At 39.9% G+C, this 17,594-nt stretch overlaps 1 pseudogene; it reads right to left on the bottom strand.

Moving 5' to 3' along the window:
- Positions 1 to 71: 71 nt before the first annotated feature.
- LOC141250413 (uncharacterized) lies at positions 72 to 16,878 on the bottom strand (annotated as a pseudogene).
- Between the last annotated feature and the right edge of the window lie 716 nt (positions 16,879 to 17,594).

The following is a 17,594-nucleotide window of genomic DNA, read 5'->3' as shown; positions in this document are numbered from 1 at the left end:
AATCAAACATCTAATAACAAAGGATGTGGCGTGGATCGATCCACTCATTTTTCTTAAACAAAAGTATATACTAATTAATTCTGTTGTGATTTTATATGTTGTAAGATCTTCACTGACAGCAATGATTATGTAATAAAACAAGTTTGAGGAGTAATCATATCCATAATGCAGTAATTGTAAGCTGATAGCTAGCCACACTCTAGAGATCATGATATCCATCTACTTATTAAAATTAGACCAAAATGTATATGATGGTTATCATTATCACACATCTAAACCTAGCTTAATTAAGCGGGCTAATAAAAATACGAATTTAAATGAAGTTTACTTAGGGTGCGTTCGGCCATCTGTGTATTAATGTGTCTGAAGTTTAAATAGGGTATTATTGTGTTTGTGTATTAGTTGTCTGAAATAAGATGTGTCTGAAATAAGCTGTTTCTGAAACTAAAATTAGTGTATTATTGTGAAATGGTTGTTCAGTATGTAGTGTATTATATAAGAGTAAGAAAATAAAAATTTTCGAAAATACCCTCATAATACCCTAATTTTCTACTCTTCCATTTCTCGTCCATATTTCATCAAAGACGTATTCACATCATTTCTTCGATCTTCCCATTCATCGGTGCCTCTTCCAATTCACTGGTGCCTCAACGCTTTTAACAGATCTAACAATTTAAAATGTTCTCATTTCTCAAATGAGTCTTTCCTCAATTCTAATCATTTTCTGAAATTATACTACGAAAAGTTATGGGCTTTTTGTTTTTGAATTAGATATAAATAATGGTACACCAAAGTTTTACTCAATTTGTCAGGCCTAGGACATTTTTTCTTTTACACATCAAAATACACGAAGGTACAAAGTAACAGCTACAAGAACAACCCAGCAACGCGTAGTTTACACAAGCCACGTCACACAAATAACAAATCCATCATGGTACATAATCACAATCTGAATGATAGAAACAAATGGAAGCTATGCAAGTATAGTTGTGGAGGTATATATGGTAAAAATGAAGAGTTTGTAGTGATGATGGCAAAAATGAAGAGTTTGTAGTGATGGTGATCAAGCAGAAGATCCTTTTAAGCTTCTTTGCGGTTGTTGTGAGTAGTTGACCCTGGTGGAAAGCGATCTCCAGCTCAATCTCGGTAGGCTGTCGTGAGCCATCTCACTACTACAAAAAGAGTCACATATCCCGGGCGTTTGACCTTATATACCCCGGACCGGCTTCGGTGTATAGCTCATGGAGATATATAGTCATATGCTATATACCTCGGTTAATTACAAAACTACGCCCGGTGTATTTTCTATGTCCTTTTCATCGCACTTTAGAGCCAAAGAAAGCTGTCCGAGATATATTCACTGTATATACCTCGGATATACAAATAAACCTGTATGCTTTCTCTCATTTATCCGGGATATTTGGTTCAAATATACACCGGTGTATTGAATGTCCGGGGTATATGTCCTAAAGCTAAATACACCTTGGCCATATAATCCGAGGTATATGGAATATACACCATAGTATATTCTTGCCATTTAATCCGAGATAAACCTAAATAGTCCGGGGTATTCTTGTCATATAATCCAAGGTTCATCTGATACACCGTTGTCATATAATCCGAGGTATATTCTTTATACCCCATGAGTTTTGTTTTATGGGAATAATATACACCGTAATTGCATCTGTTATAGCTTTTGCTTGATAATGTTTTTTCTTTTTGTGACACACTTAAGTCAAATAATCAAAACATAATATTTAGTTTTCATAAAACTATAACACTTGTTTGAAACAAAAAATGAGCACAATCCATAAATAGTATTGGTCACTACTTAACTAAACAAGCAATTTTAATAAGCAAAAACAAGCATACTAATATTCTTAGAATTTGTAGAAGAAGAAAAAAAAACTAGTCCATGTAATCGATTGCTTTTGTTCTTGTCGCTTTTCAAAGATGCATATCAAATTACCTGCAAAAGAGTAGTAATATCATATAATTACAAGTATTCGATCAACAAAAAATAAAACATCATAATAATTGTTATTAAATTATAAGTTATTTGAAGGTTCTGAGAGAAAGAAAGTTTGGGCAACGAATAAAGAGCTTGTAACAATTAAAATTCATTGTGTTGGGCAAGAGACCATATGAAGATATCTATTCCTTCCTTTGACACTTCAGGGATATATGCCTGTAAAAATAAACAACTTAACAAAATCCCAAATTCATTATTCCTCAATTAAAATTGATTCCTACTTTCTCCCACTGCTTTAATTGCTATGCTGAATATCGCTTGGGATACTTGTTTCGCCGCCTTCGTTCCAATGACATTAGCAAGAGAAACCTCTTTGAGGATTCGATACACAGCCTCAAACATCGCCTAAATTAAACATAATAACAACATTTTATTGATAAACAAATGTCGTCCCATCAATTCATAGATCACATACCTTTACTCCAGAGGAACACACGAGATAGGTTAGTTTGGTTAAAATCTCAAAAGAAGAAGGTGGAACCAAGCGCTCGCCTCTCCAAACAGCATTGCCCATCAAAATACCTGCGAGCTTCTGGGGCTGATAAAAATCTGCAAAAAGTAGAAGACCGTTTTTAGTTTTACATACATATGATGAAGAGTAGCAGATATTCTAGTGAAAGATGATGAAGGGATAAAAACCTCTCAATCAACTGCAAGATCAAATCCCTTGACTGGGGATTGCTGCCAAATTCGCTGTTCAGGATTGGCAAAAGATTGCGAGGTCATGCATACAAATCAACAGATAAGTCTCCTTGGACGGTCTTCAAAGCAACCACCAACACAGATGAATATTATGATTGTTAATACAAAATTGCTCAATTCAAATCTGATGACGATTCTAATAAAATGTACCTGAGGTACCATCCATACAATCACTAGAAGCTTATCTTGTCCCTCATCCTCAGAATTATCCATTAGTATTGGTAGCACACTAATAAGTGCTTCAGGTTTCCGTCGTAATACCATTGCCAGAACAAAAATACTGCAACCTGCAACAATACAGAATCAGTATCAGAGTAAAAATGAAGGTTTCAAGAATCACAAATGACTTTAGCATTCAAGATAGATTATGACTAAATCTGCTCAATTGCACACAATCTTGCAGCTCTTTCTCATCAGACTATTAAACTTTACAATGAACAAAAAAAGGAGTATACAATAGAGAAGAGAGAGCATGACTGTACGATATAAAACTTACAACAAATTACCTGAGATTTTGAGGAAGGTTGCTCAGCCCCCTTTTTAGTGCTGGACTGACTTGCCAAATCAGCATAAACACTGTCTATCAATGACAAAATAAAAGAACTAACAGCCTCAAGTGAGAGTTGATTGATCAGATCTGCCGATATTTCATAAACAGCATCCGAGACATTGTGTTTGCATAGAGGGATCTATATCAGCATACACCAACAAATCACTGACATTACCATCATAATATATACATACAGTGGCAAACCCAAGAAAATCAAAGAGACAAATAAGGTAATTGAATCATTTCATTTCAGACTATTAAAAAACAGTTGAACAGAAGAAGAAGAAAACTTGATCGCTTAACATCTACAAATTTGAATGTTACTAGGAAAACTCAATTCATGCAGTTCAAGCAGAGCAAAAAGTTTAAGCAGATTCTCAGTGTCAACTACTGAATCATTAGTGCTTTGTCTATGTCAAGGCTTGAACTGTGTACCATTAGATCACAGTATAATAATGCAGGATATTCATATTCCTTGCTAACTCTGTATAGTGTTGTACGAATTGACACGTTCATCACATCTCAATCCGTTGAAACAGACAACTAATAACAAGTACTATATCTTCAACCTATATTTACTTGCTTTTTGGTTGACCTTTTCATTTACTTTTGTCTTCAATGTCAATATATGCAGATCTTCTGAGATTGCAATATCCATAATTATAATAGCAAATTGGCTAATTTCACCAACTCAGATATGTTTAGGTCCTCAAATATCAATAGCTAAACTTAAATCCCAGTTCTAGCCTACCATTCTAAGTTCTAGGAATTTGCATAGAATTTCTTTGTAATTAAATTAACATCATGCAAATCAGATTTCCTGTGTTTGTAGCCTTTTCCTGTCATAGTCCTTGCACAAATTTTGTTTCTGTTTAACACTTTGAATCAACAAAAACAGACAACTCTATCAAAACTTTCAAAAAATAGGAGTCTCCATATGTATTATTTTGCAGTTCAAAGCCACTAGAAGACAAGACAGATTGAAGGAACCAGACATAAATTACAGATATGTAAAATAGGGATTTGGAACCAGACAGAAATTACAGATATGGTTGAGATAAGAAATCTCACCTTTGCTAGATGGCGATCATTTAGGCCAATGCTGGATGTACCCACATGCTCAGTTTCGAAATTCCGCAAACCCTCTCTACATTCAATAGCTCTCTGAAAGTCGAACCCTAAGTTCTCTGAGTCGCAATCAGCTGATCCTGAGCTGAACTGGGTTTCGGAAGACAAAAAAGATGATTTAACATCGTTATTCTCTATTGCAATTGGATCTTCTTTAAGCAACGAACTCCTATATGATTTTAATGGAGAGCAAAAGTGATTAGAACATGAGTTAGGGTTGTACAAACTAGCAGAATACTGAAGGATGGGGAGTTAGGGCTGTACAAGAATATGTCATCCATTTGATCGTTCTGAATTAGATCGTTGAAGTGGAAGTCAGGTCGAATTTTCTCCATTGTGTTTTGACACCACTGATCTGAAGGCCAACCGCCCGTCATACTGAAGCTCTCTGTTGCTTTGCTAAACATAGTTTTGTCATCACGCGGATCTGCTTTCTTCAGACCGTCAAACTTCATAGGTCATCCAAAGTTCTGAGATCCACTCATTCCCCATTGTTGCCAGCAATCTTCTGAAGGAAAAACATCCACCAGTTCTTCGTCTTTTGGGACAACGAAATCTTCTGTGTCAAGTCCGTTATACCAATCCATCATTTCTCTGTCTGAAAAAAGGGGTTGAAATACAGCTGCTAGAACTAGTCCTGAAACGCACAAATAGAAATGTCCATTAGATCCAATTTAAGCTCTGAATTCTCAGTTATGGGTTCAGGCAAGTCCTCTTGCACCATATTGTGTTAGTCATAAGGCAACAAAATTAAGTACTGTTGCAGTAAATCACTTGAACTGAATTGAAGCACTTTTAAGAAAGAAAAGAGTGCAAAATGTATCATATCTAGGATTGAACTTCTTGGAGTTAACCATTGATGTACTCCTCTTGCACCATGTTGTCTTAGACATAAGGCAACAAAAAAAGTATAGGTGTTCATAGTGATAGAGCATAATTAAGCTTATGTGTTTGAATGATAGTAGTATCTCCGTGTCAAGTTTTACTTCATTAGTGCTCCTCTTTACATGTTAAGCTATTGTTATTTTCTTCTGTTATTGTATTTGTCTCATGTTGCTGAATATTTTTTAATCCAGCTTATCGCAAATGACCAACATAAATTAACTTATCATCTAAAAACATGAAAATGACAACATACATATATCAAGTAGAATTTAGCGCATTACTCAAGAAATTAAAAACCTACTTCAAATGAAGCTTATTCAGCGGTTGCACAAGAGATAAGGCACATTCGTACCTATTTTTTCTCCTATTTATTGCAGACTGCATTCTGGAAGAGATCATCCTCAAGTGCTATTCACTCACAAAACCATGGGTCATGCACTCCGTATCTTTAATGTAAGATTCAGTATTTGTATTGAAATTTATTCAAAATGTCCTTAGTGAGGTTATCTAGTGGTATTTTCTTTGCTAAATAATTTAGCGGAAAATCTATAAAGAAGATCGTCCTTTGTGCAAATTTGCTGTACTCCATTTTAGGTTTACTCAGCAAAGGAAGAGTCAAGGAAAGAGGTGATCATGGTTGACCCTGTCGAAGCTAAGAGATTAGCTGCTAAAGAAATGGACCAAGTTCGAGCAAAAGAGAAATTCAAGGTTTCATACCCTTTCCTGACATTTTTTCTTATAAATCATACGAGTTAAATGTAAGAGAGAGAATTAGTATAAGAGAAAGAGTTCAGAAAGATGATTTCATTATAAATCTGGATATCCTCATTTACACTAACCCCTCACTATTTTTACTTAAGAGCCTTATACAATCACATAACATCATCTCATTTTTTTAATTCTATCAAATATTTATCGCTTTAAACATACAAGGGTAAATTGAGGACATTCTTAAGTGTGTTGAAGTGTAATAAAAATGAACCTCATACTGTAATTGTTTTATTACAGAGAAGGCGGAAAATTGTAGCCATAAATGGAGCATGGGCAATGATTGGTCTTACTGCAGGCTTACTAATCGAGGCTCAAACTGGAAAGAGTATAATTGAAAGAGAATGACATCATTTCAGCAGTAGAAGAGAAACCAAGAGCAATAGTGTTTATCAGAGAATCAAATCTGGTAAGCAAAGAAATTAGAAGAAGCTGAAGCAACCATATATAGATATTGAAGAAGGTGACTGAGAAACGGACCTGTAAATTGAAGGGTTATCGATTCTGAAGATGACTCACCCAGATGTTCAGTTCTTCCGGAAGAAGATGACCCAGAAAATTCAACGCCTCTAATTGGATTGGATTGGGGGAATTCCCAGATTTGCAGTAGCAGAGGCCCTCTGTTAACTCAAGGCGGTTCCGCAAATATTCCTTTTTATCTTGAAAATGGAAAGCAGAATTCGCAGTAGACGAAGAAGAAGGCTGTTGGTTGGTACGGAATGAGCGCGCCGCCAACGAGCACCGCCAAAGTCGACGCCTTTCGTCGAAGCGGGAGATGAAGAAGCGGGAGATGAAGAAAGGTCGAGGCCTTTCGTAGTTGAAAGAAGGGGATGAAGAAAGAGAAGCGGGATAATGTAGGAAAGATAAGCGCCAGATGAAAATTTAGTTTCATGGTGTATTTGATCAAATGAAAATTTAGCCTCTCATGGTGTATTTGATTTATTACCTAATGAGGTATTAGATTGGGTTTAAAAAGGTCCAGCTTTATATCTCGTGTAATATATGTCCGTGATATTTGATTTCCTATATATCGCGGACTATTTCCACGTATGGTGTATATGATATGTGGTTAATTATTTCCAGCTTTATATCTCGTATAATACATGTCCGAGATATTTGCTATGGGGTATGTGAATCTTTTTGTAGTAGTGTCTCCTGCAAACATTTCGGCACCATACAAACTTCCTCCCTTCATTTTCTCCATTTCGAACATTCCAGCCTCGAACGTGTACCCAATCGGGACCAAGATCATACCATGGTGAGCCAGCTGAGTCATTACAGTCAGACTGAACAACAGATGAATACAACTCATAGGTTTTTGGCATATGTAAATGGATATTCAAGAAAGGTGCTAACACGGTAGTCTCTTGTCCACCATTCTGAGAGCCGGTAGAGATGAAGATTGCAGCTGGCTTCCCTGCAAGTGAATGAGTTCTCCATATACCTCCAGTTGAATCCAAAAAGGCCTTGAATTGTGCTACCATCATACCAAATCTTGTCGGAAATCGAAAAACAAACCCATCAGCGTGTTGAAGCTCTTCAGCTGTAATAACGAGAACATCGCTTTTAGGGGGTGCGTTCATCTTAGTAAGTACTTCATCTAGTAGTGTCTCTGGAAACTTCCACAATTTGGCCTCCACACCTTCAAACAATTTCAGCGGCTTTCTTTAGCTGGATGGTGATAGGAGCTTATTATATGGTGTAACTAGCCACTATTAGCTTAGGATTAGTGGTGTTTAGATGCTTATTGAGTGGTATTTCCGGAATCAGGTATGATTGTTCACTTATAGATTCGCGGGATACTCTTAAGCGTTATTTTGTGGTATTGTGTTATGGAGATCCTATTTGTACTCACCTGTAGTGCATTTGGGTCAGAGCTAGAGAGAAGACGACCACACCTACACCCATGGAGAAGCTGAGAGGCGAAGCCGAGCAGCCTCGGAAGCTTACAGAAGACCGAAGACCAGTCCGAGAGAAGGTTTTAAGACAAAGAAGAGCTACGGAGAAGATGTCTCGGTCGAGACTTTGGTGTCTCGATCGAGATTTGCCCTTGAAGAAGATGTCGCGGTCGAGACTTTGCCTCGACTTAAAAGTAGCGATCGCGACCTTGATGTAGCGATCGAGAGTGGAGCCGTTCCTGAGTGACTGGAGAAAAGTAGCGACCGCGACATTCATGTAGCGACCGCGACTTTCGACGGACCCGGCCCAAAATGTAGATCTAAGCCTGTGAATTTATCAGTTTTTATTAGTTTTTCCCATTTTATCTTTTATAATTTATTTATTAGGCTGGGTACTATATAAACCCTTAGTTATTAGGTTACTTTGGATCTTTTGCCACTTTACACAATCATGTTCTTAGAAATTCAGCCACCAAGAGGAAAGATGCCACCTTTCTACCATCTTCTACCTTCATCCCTGGTTAGTTTATCTATAATCATGTATAGCTTTCTCTTGGCTATGTCTGGCTAAGTCTGGCTAAGTCCTTACGAGTTCACTCTTAGGTTGAGTCCATTATTCTAGGAATTGTTTGTGAGAATTCTATGTTTATGTTCTAATAATAATTTTAGCATTGTTTTATTTTCTCTTGTGCTTATTGTCATTGATTGGTATTGATTTTATCTAGGTGCGCAACTAGGTTGATTATTATTATTCATATCGCTAGGCTTGATAATTCGATTTGAAAAGTCTTGTCTTTTAGTTAGCAATTAGAATTAGCATAGACTATTTGCGAGTGCTTCTTTTGTAGAGATTATAAACCTATGTCGAGTATCGGTGATTTGCCAATGGTATTGCATAGGCCTACATATCTTTGATCTTTATGCTGTTGAGTAGTTGAACCTTAGGATTTCTTTGGTTATTGCATAAAACAAGGGTTTCTAGGACTATTTGGACTAGTTGCTATTTACGAACAAAGAGTAGGACAACTAGATTATTTATTTAAAAGAACATAACTTTATTAGAATTCGATGATCAACTTTCCATAAGAATAATGGAGACTAAAAGAGTGAGCTTTCCATCTTTATATTTAAAAAAATCCAACACTTTCGTTTACTATTGCTTTCATAAGTTTACAAACCAAAAACCCCCTTTGCTACTATTGGTAACACAATTCAAATAAACTATTGTTGTGGCTCCCTGAGGAATCGACTCCGACTTACCGCTTCACTAGTGGATAGTTAGTTGGATTTATCTTTGACAGGACCAAAGACCGTATAACGCCTGTCAAATTTTGGCGCCGTTGTCGGGGAGCCAATTATCATAGTTTGCTTCTATTTGTGTTATCTTGGTGTGGACCTATCTTATGGTCCACACCTGCGCTACTAATTCAAATTTACTTGATTTCGTTCCAGTGATTGAATCAATGGCGGCCAGAACGTTGCGAGAGCTTATAGACCCTGATCTGACGCAACAACACTTAGGAGTGACGCTTCCTGCCCTGAATGACGGTGTTACTTTCGAATTAAAGACCGGCTTCATCAATTTGCTGCCGAAGTTCCATGACCTAGTTGGGAAGGACCCGATTATGCATCTCAGTGAGTTCCACGACATCTGCAGCTGCAGTAAGCCGAGCAACGTCATGGATGAGCAAATAAAGATGAGAGCCTTTGGTCTTACGCTGAAAGATACCGCGTGCCGGTGGTATTACTTGCTGCCCACCGGGAGTATCGACACATGGGAGAAGCTTCACAAAGACTTCCTCAACATGTACTTTCAGTCCAAAAAGGCGGTTTCATTGAAAAGGGCGATAACAATGATGGAACAGTAGAACGCTGAGACGCTGTATGATTATGTGGAGAGGTTCGCGAGACTATGTGCGAGCTGCCCGTTTCACGGGTTTGAGGAGAAGGACTTGGTGATCCACCTCTATAATGGGTTGCTAGATAATGAGAGACGATTGGTAGATGCTGCGTGTAACGGGAGCGTGCTGAATTTGACTCCCGCCGAAGCTAGAGCACGATTGAATGAGATAGCGGAAGGAACGAAGAGCTTCGAGAGGACGTACACGAGGAAAGTAGCTAATGTGGTGAGCTCCGGAGAGCCTGAGTGGAAGAGCGAGATAGCCGAGCTCAAGAGTATGATAAAGAATCTCGCCGTCGGAAATGCGAAGCCTGCGAGAGTTTGTGGTATTTGTGCGGACGAGACTCATCCCACCGACATGTGCCCGCAGCTCCAGGAACAGACTATCGCTGAAGTGCACACTATAGGAGGATTCGGACCTCCCCGACCCACTTTGAAAACAAAAACAATAACAATTACAACCAACGAGAGAACAACTACAATCCGAGAGGCAATGATCATCCCGGATTCAGGTGGGGAGATTCATCCGGGGCGCAGAACAGGCCGTACCAATTCAACAATCAGTACCGTGAGCCATACCAACCGAAGAACGAGGAATCATCGCTGAGGGAGATTCTTGAATCCTTGTCTAAACACTTTACAACCCACGTCCAAATGACGGAGTCGAGCATAAGGAGATTAGAGAAACAGGCTGCTCAGATAGCCGAGGCGGTAAACAATCTTCAACAGCAAGGCTTAGGAAAGTTAACATCTCAGGCCGTGGCAGCACCACGAGAGAATGTAAGTGTGATCTCGACAGTAGGAGAGCAAAGGGCCGCTGAAAAGGACGAGGAGGACAAATCTGCAGAAAAGTCTCGACCGAGACATGAAAGTCTCGACCGCGACTTTAACCCCGAGAGAAACTCGTGATCGCTACATCAAACTCTGGACCGCGACATTGGCTTCGAGGAGAACTCTCGATCGCGACTCCAAAGTCTCGATCGAGAAGGCAGTGATCCAGACTTCGAAAAATTATCCGAAAAAAGTCTCGACCGCGACATTGACTCTCGACCGCGACTTTCTGAAAATGATGCTCGGGATGACGACGAGATCCTCAAGAGGTTCGGGAAATGCCAGTGGAATAGCTATCTACTCCAACTCGCCAAAAAGGTGCCCAGTTTTGCTACGCGTTTGAAGGAGATGTGACCTATGAAAGCAAATGAGAAGCTGCAAGGGAGGCAGCAGGTACATGTAAGCAGAAGGGTCTCCGCAGCCATCCAACCGAAGATGGCTACTAAGCGCGCAGACCCAAGAATGGTGAGCATCCCTTGTACCATGGTCAAACTAGAATTGATAAAGCTATGTTAGATTTAGGGGCTTCGATAAATGTTTTACCTTACTCAGTTTATGAATCGTTAAATCTAAGGCGCATGAGTAAAACATGGATTGTTTTGCATCTAGCCGACGGATCTAAGATCTACCCGAGAGGGTTGGTCGAAGATGTGTTGGTTAAAGTAGAAAACCTTATTTTTCCTGCGGATTTCTATGTGCTAGATGATAAACATGAGACACATGCTACACCTGTCCTTCTAGGTCGACCATTTATGCGGACATCTAAGACTAAGCTAGATCTAGATATCGGGGCGCTTACGCTCGAATGTAATGGGGATGTGATAAAATTCAATATTTTTGGGACTAAGGCACAACCCCTAGACGATAGCTCCATATTCTGTATAGATGATGTGATTAAAATTTCCGATCTAGGATCTAATGCTGTTTTGGGCAGTGGCCCCACCTCGCTAACCAAATAGGAAAAGAAACCTGCTAAAGCTATTGTGCAGGTCCCCAAGAAAGCAAAAGGAAAGGCGAAAAGTAGAGCCAAGAATAAGAGTGGGGAGAACAAAAAGGAGAAGAAGCCCAAGCAAGTATGGGTAGTGAAAGAGGATAATGGTATAAGGTTCAAACCTTTCCATCCATGGTTCAAGAAATTATTGCTAGATGATGCGATCTGGAAAGGATTGAAAAACATTGAATGAGTCATTGTACGTCCTGCCGCGACGTTAAATAAGGCGCTGACCGGGAGGCAACCCGAGGGATTTTTACTAACGCTAATCCCTATTTGTTTGTTTTTTTTAATTTTTTTGTTTCAGGAAAAACAACGGGACCACCATGTAGAAAGCAGAGAAAAAACGCGAAAATTCCGCCTCGACTACAAAAGTCGTGATCGGGACTTTATGTCGCGACCGTGACTCGTCCCGTGAATTTTTTATTTTTTTTCGAAAATTACCCCAAGAGTCTCGGCCTATGTCTCGGCCGAGACCCCTCTTCTTCCCCCTTTCCCCCTTTCTTCTTCTTCCTAACACTCTCAATCTCCCTAAACCCAAATTCTCAAATCCTTCAAAAATCAAGATTTCTACCTCAATTTCACTCTAAATCATCATCTCTACAATCCTCCATCAATCTTTCCATCAAACTCGCCCAATTTCGTCCACAAATCAACCAAATTCATCAAGAACCCTAAAAACCCCAATTTCTCAAATCTCCCCCAAAACCTTGTTTTTCCTCCACAAAATCATCCGCATTAGACCGGATTTTAGCCATATAGTCCAGATCTGAAGTGGTGTTCGAAGAGGAGGCCAAACGAAGCCGAAAAGGGGATCGAAAGAAGGAGGAGTTCGGCGGTGTTCTTGAGTCGCGATCGCTACTCCTGGGGTCTCGACCGCGACATTTGAGTAGACTCATCTGGTGTTCTTCAGTCTCGACCGCTACATTTTCTGTCTCGACCGCAACTTTCACTTCAAGAAGAAATCTCGATCGCTACATTCTGAGTCTCAACCGCGACATTGCCACGACCCGATTTTCTCGACCGCGACATTGCAGTCTCGACCGCGACATCCAGAACTACGCGATTCAGGTATCTTCGAGCGGTCTGATCTTGTCCATTTGTGGCTGTGACCACCATATCTCTGCTGGGAATTTTGCTGTGTTGTGATCAATGGCTCCTAAGAGACAAAGGAGAAACGCAGATGAGTTAGAGAAGATCGTCAACAATAAGTCAATCGTCAAGACTCGGTTCCCGGACTTGGTTTTGTTGGACAACATGAAATTGCAAGAGGTGGTCAGGATGATGTTCACCAAGGCGCTCTTAGGGGGCTTTCTTGGGTTGAGTGCACCCACATTCCCGAACTTCACTCGGGAATTCCTCCGTACTTTGTCCGTGACTTTAGACGACCGCACCGACCGAGTGTTGCATATTGAATGGCGGTCGAGCAACAGGACATGGAGACTCACCCATGAGCAGATCGCGCACGCGTTTGGGGTGACTAAGAGGAGAAACTGGGACATAGACGTGGATAATGATGCGGTGAAGGAATGGTGGACCAGAGGATGGGGAGAGGCGTATGACGCCCGGCGCACCACAGATACCTCCGTCGCTTTTCCGCAGTGGCGCCTCATCCACAAGGTGGTGGCGATGTGCTTCGGAAACAAGGATAAGAACAACAAGATCTCGGTCCACCAACTCTTCTTGATGTATGCATTCTCGTTTGAGTGCGAGTTCTTTGTCCCCGATTGGCCCACCTAGTTTGTACGTGCCTGCCAGGAGTCGCAGAAGCCGCAGTTCGGCGACATCGCCGTAGGAGGAATGATAACCGTCCTAGCTATCGAGGCCGGCTGCCCCCGCGCTATCAGCCTGTTAGGGGGAGCCACTTATACGACGAGTCATGGTGCACGAGGAACCAGTGGTTGTAGAGAGATGGCCCAGATCTCATCTACTTGTACGGGCGCGGATTTCAGATTACCTATCCTAGAGAGGAGCCCGTCGTGTTCGGGTCATGGGCCGATTCATACATCCCACCAGATGTCGTTCCTGAGGGTCAGCACTTCCCCGTACCGGGACCAGCACCAACACCAGCCCCGGCTCCAGCTCCAACTCCAGCTCCATTTGCACCTCCACCTCCATTTGCCCCCGCGCCCGAGCATCAACACGCTTATTCCAACGATGGCGCGAGCGGGTCTGGGTATCATCCTTATTCTGACGAGATGTATTGGCGGACCCACATGGCGCAGCAGTTGGGCCAGATTACGGAGGCAACCGGGGCGATCTAGACGAGCCATCACGAGATGCGGACGACTACACATGCGCTCGTGCAGAACCAGGAGCGTTTCGACCGCGAGATGGCGAGCATCCGGGAGGACATACTGCGAGATCAGGAGTATCAGCACCAGCAATGGGTGTACCAGCGGTAGCAGTAGGAGCTCTTCCGAGCCAACTACCCCGATCCACCGGAAGATGATGAGGATGAGTCTGATGATGACGGTGATGGCGATGATGCTGAGGAGTGATTGCGGTATTTCCCCCTCTTCCCTATTTTTATGAGGTCCTCTTTTGCTGTATTGAGGACAATGCGCTGTTCAAGTGTTGGGAAGGGATTTACCGTACCGAGGAGGAGGTTTATGTGTTTTTCTATCTTTCTTGCTTATTTTCTGCTGAACTGTTTTGTGTCGTATTTGGATAGTTTTGTTTTAAAAAAAATATTTGAAAAAATATACGAAAATAATACGAAATAGTCGAAGAAAAATACGAAAAATAAAGAATAAAAACCAGGCAAGCAAAAATTGATTAAAAAGGAAAAGGTTGGTGCCTGAAAAATAAAAAAGAATAGAAAGGAAAAGATCCTACCACTTAGATTTTGGTGAAAACCCGAAAGGGCGCCGGAATTACATTGTTTTCTGATTAATTTATTGATTGCATATCTAATGGCGCAGGAGACATAAGAAGGGAGTATAAGAATGTCTCGGGTTTCTAGGATTCACCAAGGAGGGATAAGGAGTTATTTTTAGCCTTTTATCTCTCTATTTATGAGCTTATTGTATCCACATTTTGCATGATTACCATTCCATTAGTTTATTAGGTTGCTATATATATATATATTATCGGTGGTTGAGTTATATTCTAGGATTAGTTCACTATTTCTTGGAGTTTGATGTATACTGTTGTGGTTGTATGATGCAGAATTTTAAATTAGGATTGGTGGTTGTGATTTGTGGATTTATCATTATATCTAGTGGTTTAGGACATTACTCGAAGAGGAGGAATAAGAAGTGTATAAGCGAGTGAGAGACTCGATTTTATCTTTATTATGTCATATTTATGTACCCTTACCCTTAGGGGAGATTAGGATTCCACATGTGCTTAAGCACACCACTTAGTTCGGTATTGTTATTGATACGGATTGGTGACATATGAAGGTGGAGAAATAAGGAGGGTTTTGGGTAGGACATCTTAGAGACATAAGGATATAGATCAAAGTAGTTTAGTGCTTATTTACACTTTGGAGTTTGTGGTATAGTCGCTAGCAGATTTTCTCTACACTTACTGTAGACCTTTGTGCTATTTAGGAAGAGTGAGTTTTATTTTGCTTACTCAAGGACGAGCAAGGTTTAAGTGTGGGGAGGATTGATAGGAGCTTATTATATGGTGTAACTAGCGACTATTAGCTTAGGATTAGTGGTGTTTAGGTGCTTATTGAGTGGTATGATTGTTCACTTATAGATTCGCGGGATGCTCTTAAGCGTTATTTTGTGGTATTGTATTATGGAGATCCTATTTGTACTCACCTCTAGTGCATTTGGGACGGAGCTAGAGAGAAGACGACCACACCTACACCCATGGAGAAGCTGAGAGGCGAAGCCGAGCAGCCTCGGAAGCTTACAGAAGACCGAAGACCAGTCCGAGAGAAGGTTTCAAGACGAAGAAGAGCTACGGAGAAGATGTCTCGGTCGAGACTTTGGTGTCTCGATCGAGATTTTCCCTCGAAGAAGATGTCGCGGTCGAGACTATAATGTCTCGATCGAGACTTTGCCTCGAATTAAAAGTAGCGATCGCGACCTTGAAGTAGCGATCGAGAGTGGAGCCGTTCCTGAGTGACTGGAGAAAAGTAGCGACCGCGACATTCATGTAGCGACCGCGACTACCCGGCCCAAAATGCAGATCTAAGCCCTGGAATTTATCAATTTTTATTAGTTTTCCCCATTTTATCTTTTATAGTTCAGTTATTAGGCTGGGTACTATATAAACCCTTAGTTATTAGGTTAATTGGATCTTTTGCCACTTTACACAATCAAGTTCTTAGAAATTCAGCAACCAAGAGGAAAGCTGCCACCTTTCTACCATCTTCTACCTTCATCCTTGGTTAGTTTATCCATAATCATGTATAGCTTTCTCTTGGCTATGTCTGGCTAAGTCCTTACGAGTTCACTCTTAGGTTGAGTCCATTATTCTAGGAATTGTTTGTGAGAATTCTATGTTTATGTTCTAATAATAATTTTAGCATTGTTTTATTTTCTCTTGTGCTTATTGTCATTGATTGGTATTGATTTTATCTAGGTGGGCAAATAGGTTGATTATTATCATTAATATCTCTAGGCTTGATAATTCGATTTGAAAAGTCTTGTCTTTTAGGTAGCAATTAGAATTAGCATAGACTATTTGCGAGTGCTTCTTTTGTAGAGATTATAAACCTGTGTCGAGTATCGGTGATTTGCCAATGGTATTGCATAGGCCTACATATCTTTGATCTTTATGTTGTTGAGTAGTTGAACCTTAGGATTTCTTTGGTTATTGCATAAACCAAGGGTTTCTAGGACTATTTGGACTAGTTGCTATTTACGAACAAAGAGTAGGACAACTAGATTATTTATTTAAAAGAACATAACTTTATTAGAATTCGATGATCAACTTTCCATAAGAATAATGTGCTGAGACAGAAAGAGTGAGCTTTCCATATTTATATTTACAAAAATCCAACACTTTCGTTTACTATTGCTTTCATAAGTTTACAAACCAAAACCCCCCTTTGTTACTATTGGTAACACAATTGAAATAAACTATCGTTGTGGCTCCCTGAGGAATCGACTCCGACTTACCGCTTCACTAGTGGATAGTTAGTTGGATTTATCTTTGATAGGACCAACGACCGTATAACGCCTGTCAGATGGCTAACTTGTCAACATGACCATACATGGAATAGTACATGCAAAATGTTCATCGTTTTTGAGCTTTTTGGATGATCTAGATAAGGTGTGTACAACTTAGTTATTGATCAGTTGTATGCAGTTGAAGATAATGAGAAGTTACACAATAGTTTGGTTTTAATTCATTTTGTGCTGAAGAGTTTCTAGATTATTCAATAGTAGTGTTGCTAGCAGCAAGGGACAAGTACAAACAAGTGGACGACACAAACAACAACTTATCAGCCATACATTTCCTGATGATAGTTTTTTTAGTCTTAGAAATGGATTAGAAAGCAAACAATAAGAGAAGGCAAATTCACGGATCAAAAGTGCCCGCTAGAAATGACAACATTCTAAGAGAAAATGATCTGTTAAACAGGGTAAAGGATATCTGCAAATGTTTTTTTTTGGTAGATGCAAATTCTTCTATTTAGACAAGGCAAATTCACTTACTTCACTTACTTCAGGCTATAATCTTTTGACATTAGTAATCATCAATAAGTTTTATAAGTTCATGACAATCACACAGAATGTGTTTATCCCCAAGCAGAAATTTTAGAAGTTCATGACAATCAGACAGAATGTGTTCATGACAATTTTTGATAATAATGAAGAGAATGAATTGTCTGTTTGTATTGATTGAGATCACGTGATTATATAGATGTAAAGAAAGATATGATTTGCCTAAGATATGATTAATAAGATATAGAAGATATATATCAAGAGAATCCCTAAATA

This window comes from Phyllobates terribilis, unplaced genomic scaffold, assembly GCF_046119375.1.
Source record: "Phyllobates terribilis strain yellow unplaced genomic scaffold, ASM4611937v1 Scaffold_5654__1_contigs__length_50168, whole genome shotgun sequence".
Classification (NCBI taxonomy): domain Eukaryota; kingdom Metazoa; phylum Chordata; class Amphibia; order Anura; family Dendrobatidae; genus Phyllobates; species Phyllobates terribilis.
The sequence above is the reverse complement of the archived record's forward strand: the minus strand, read 5'-3'. Positions and strand labels throughout refer to the sequence as shown.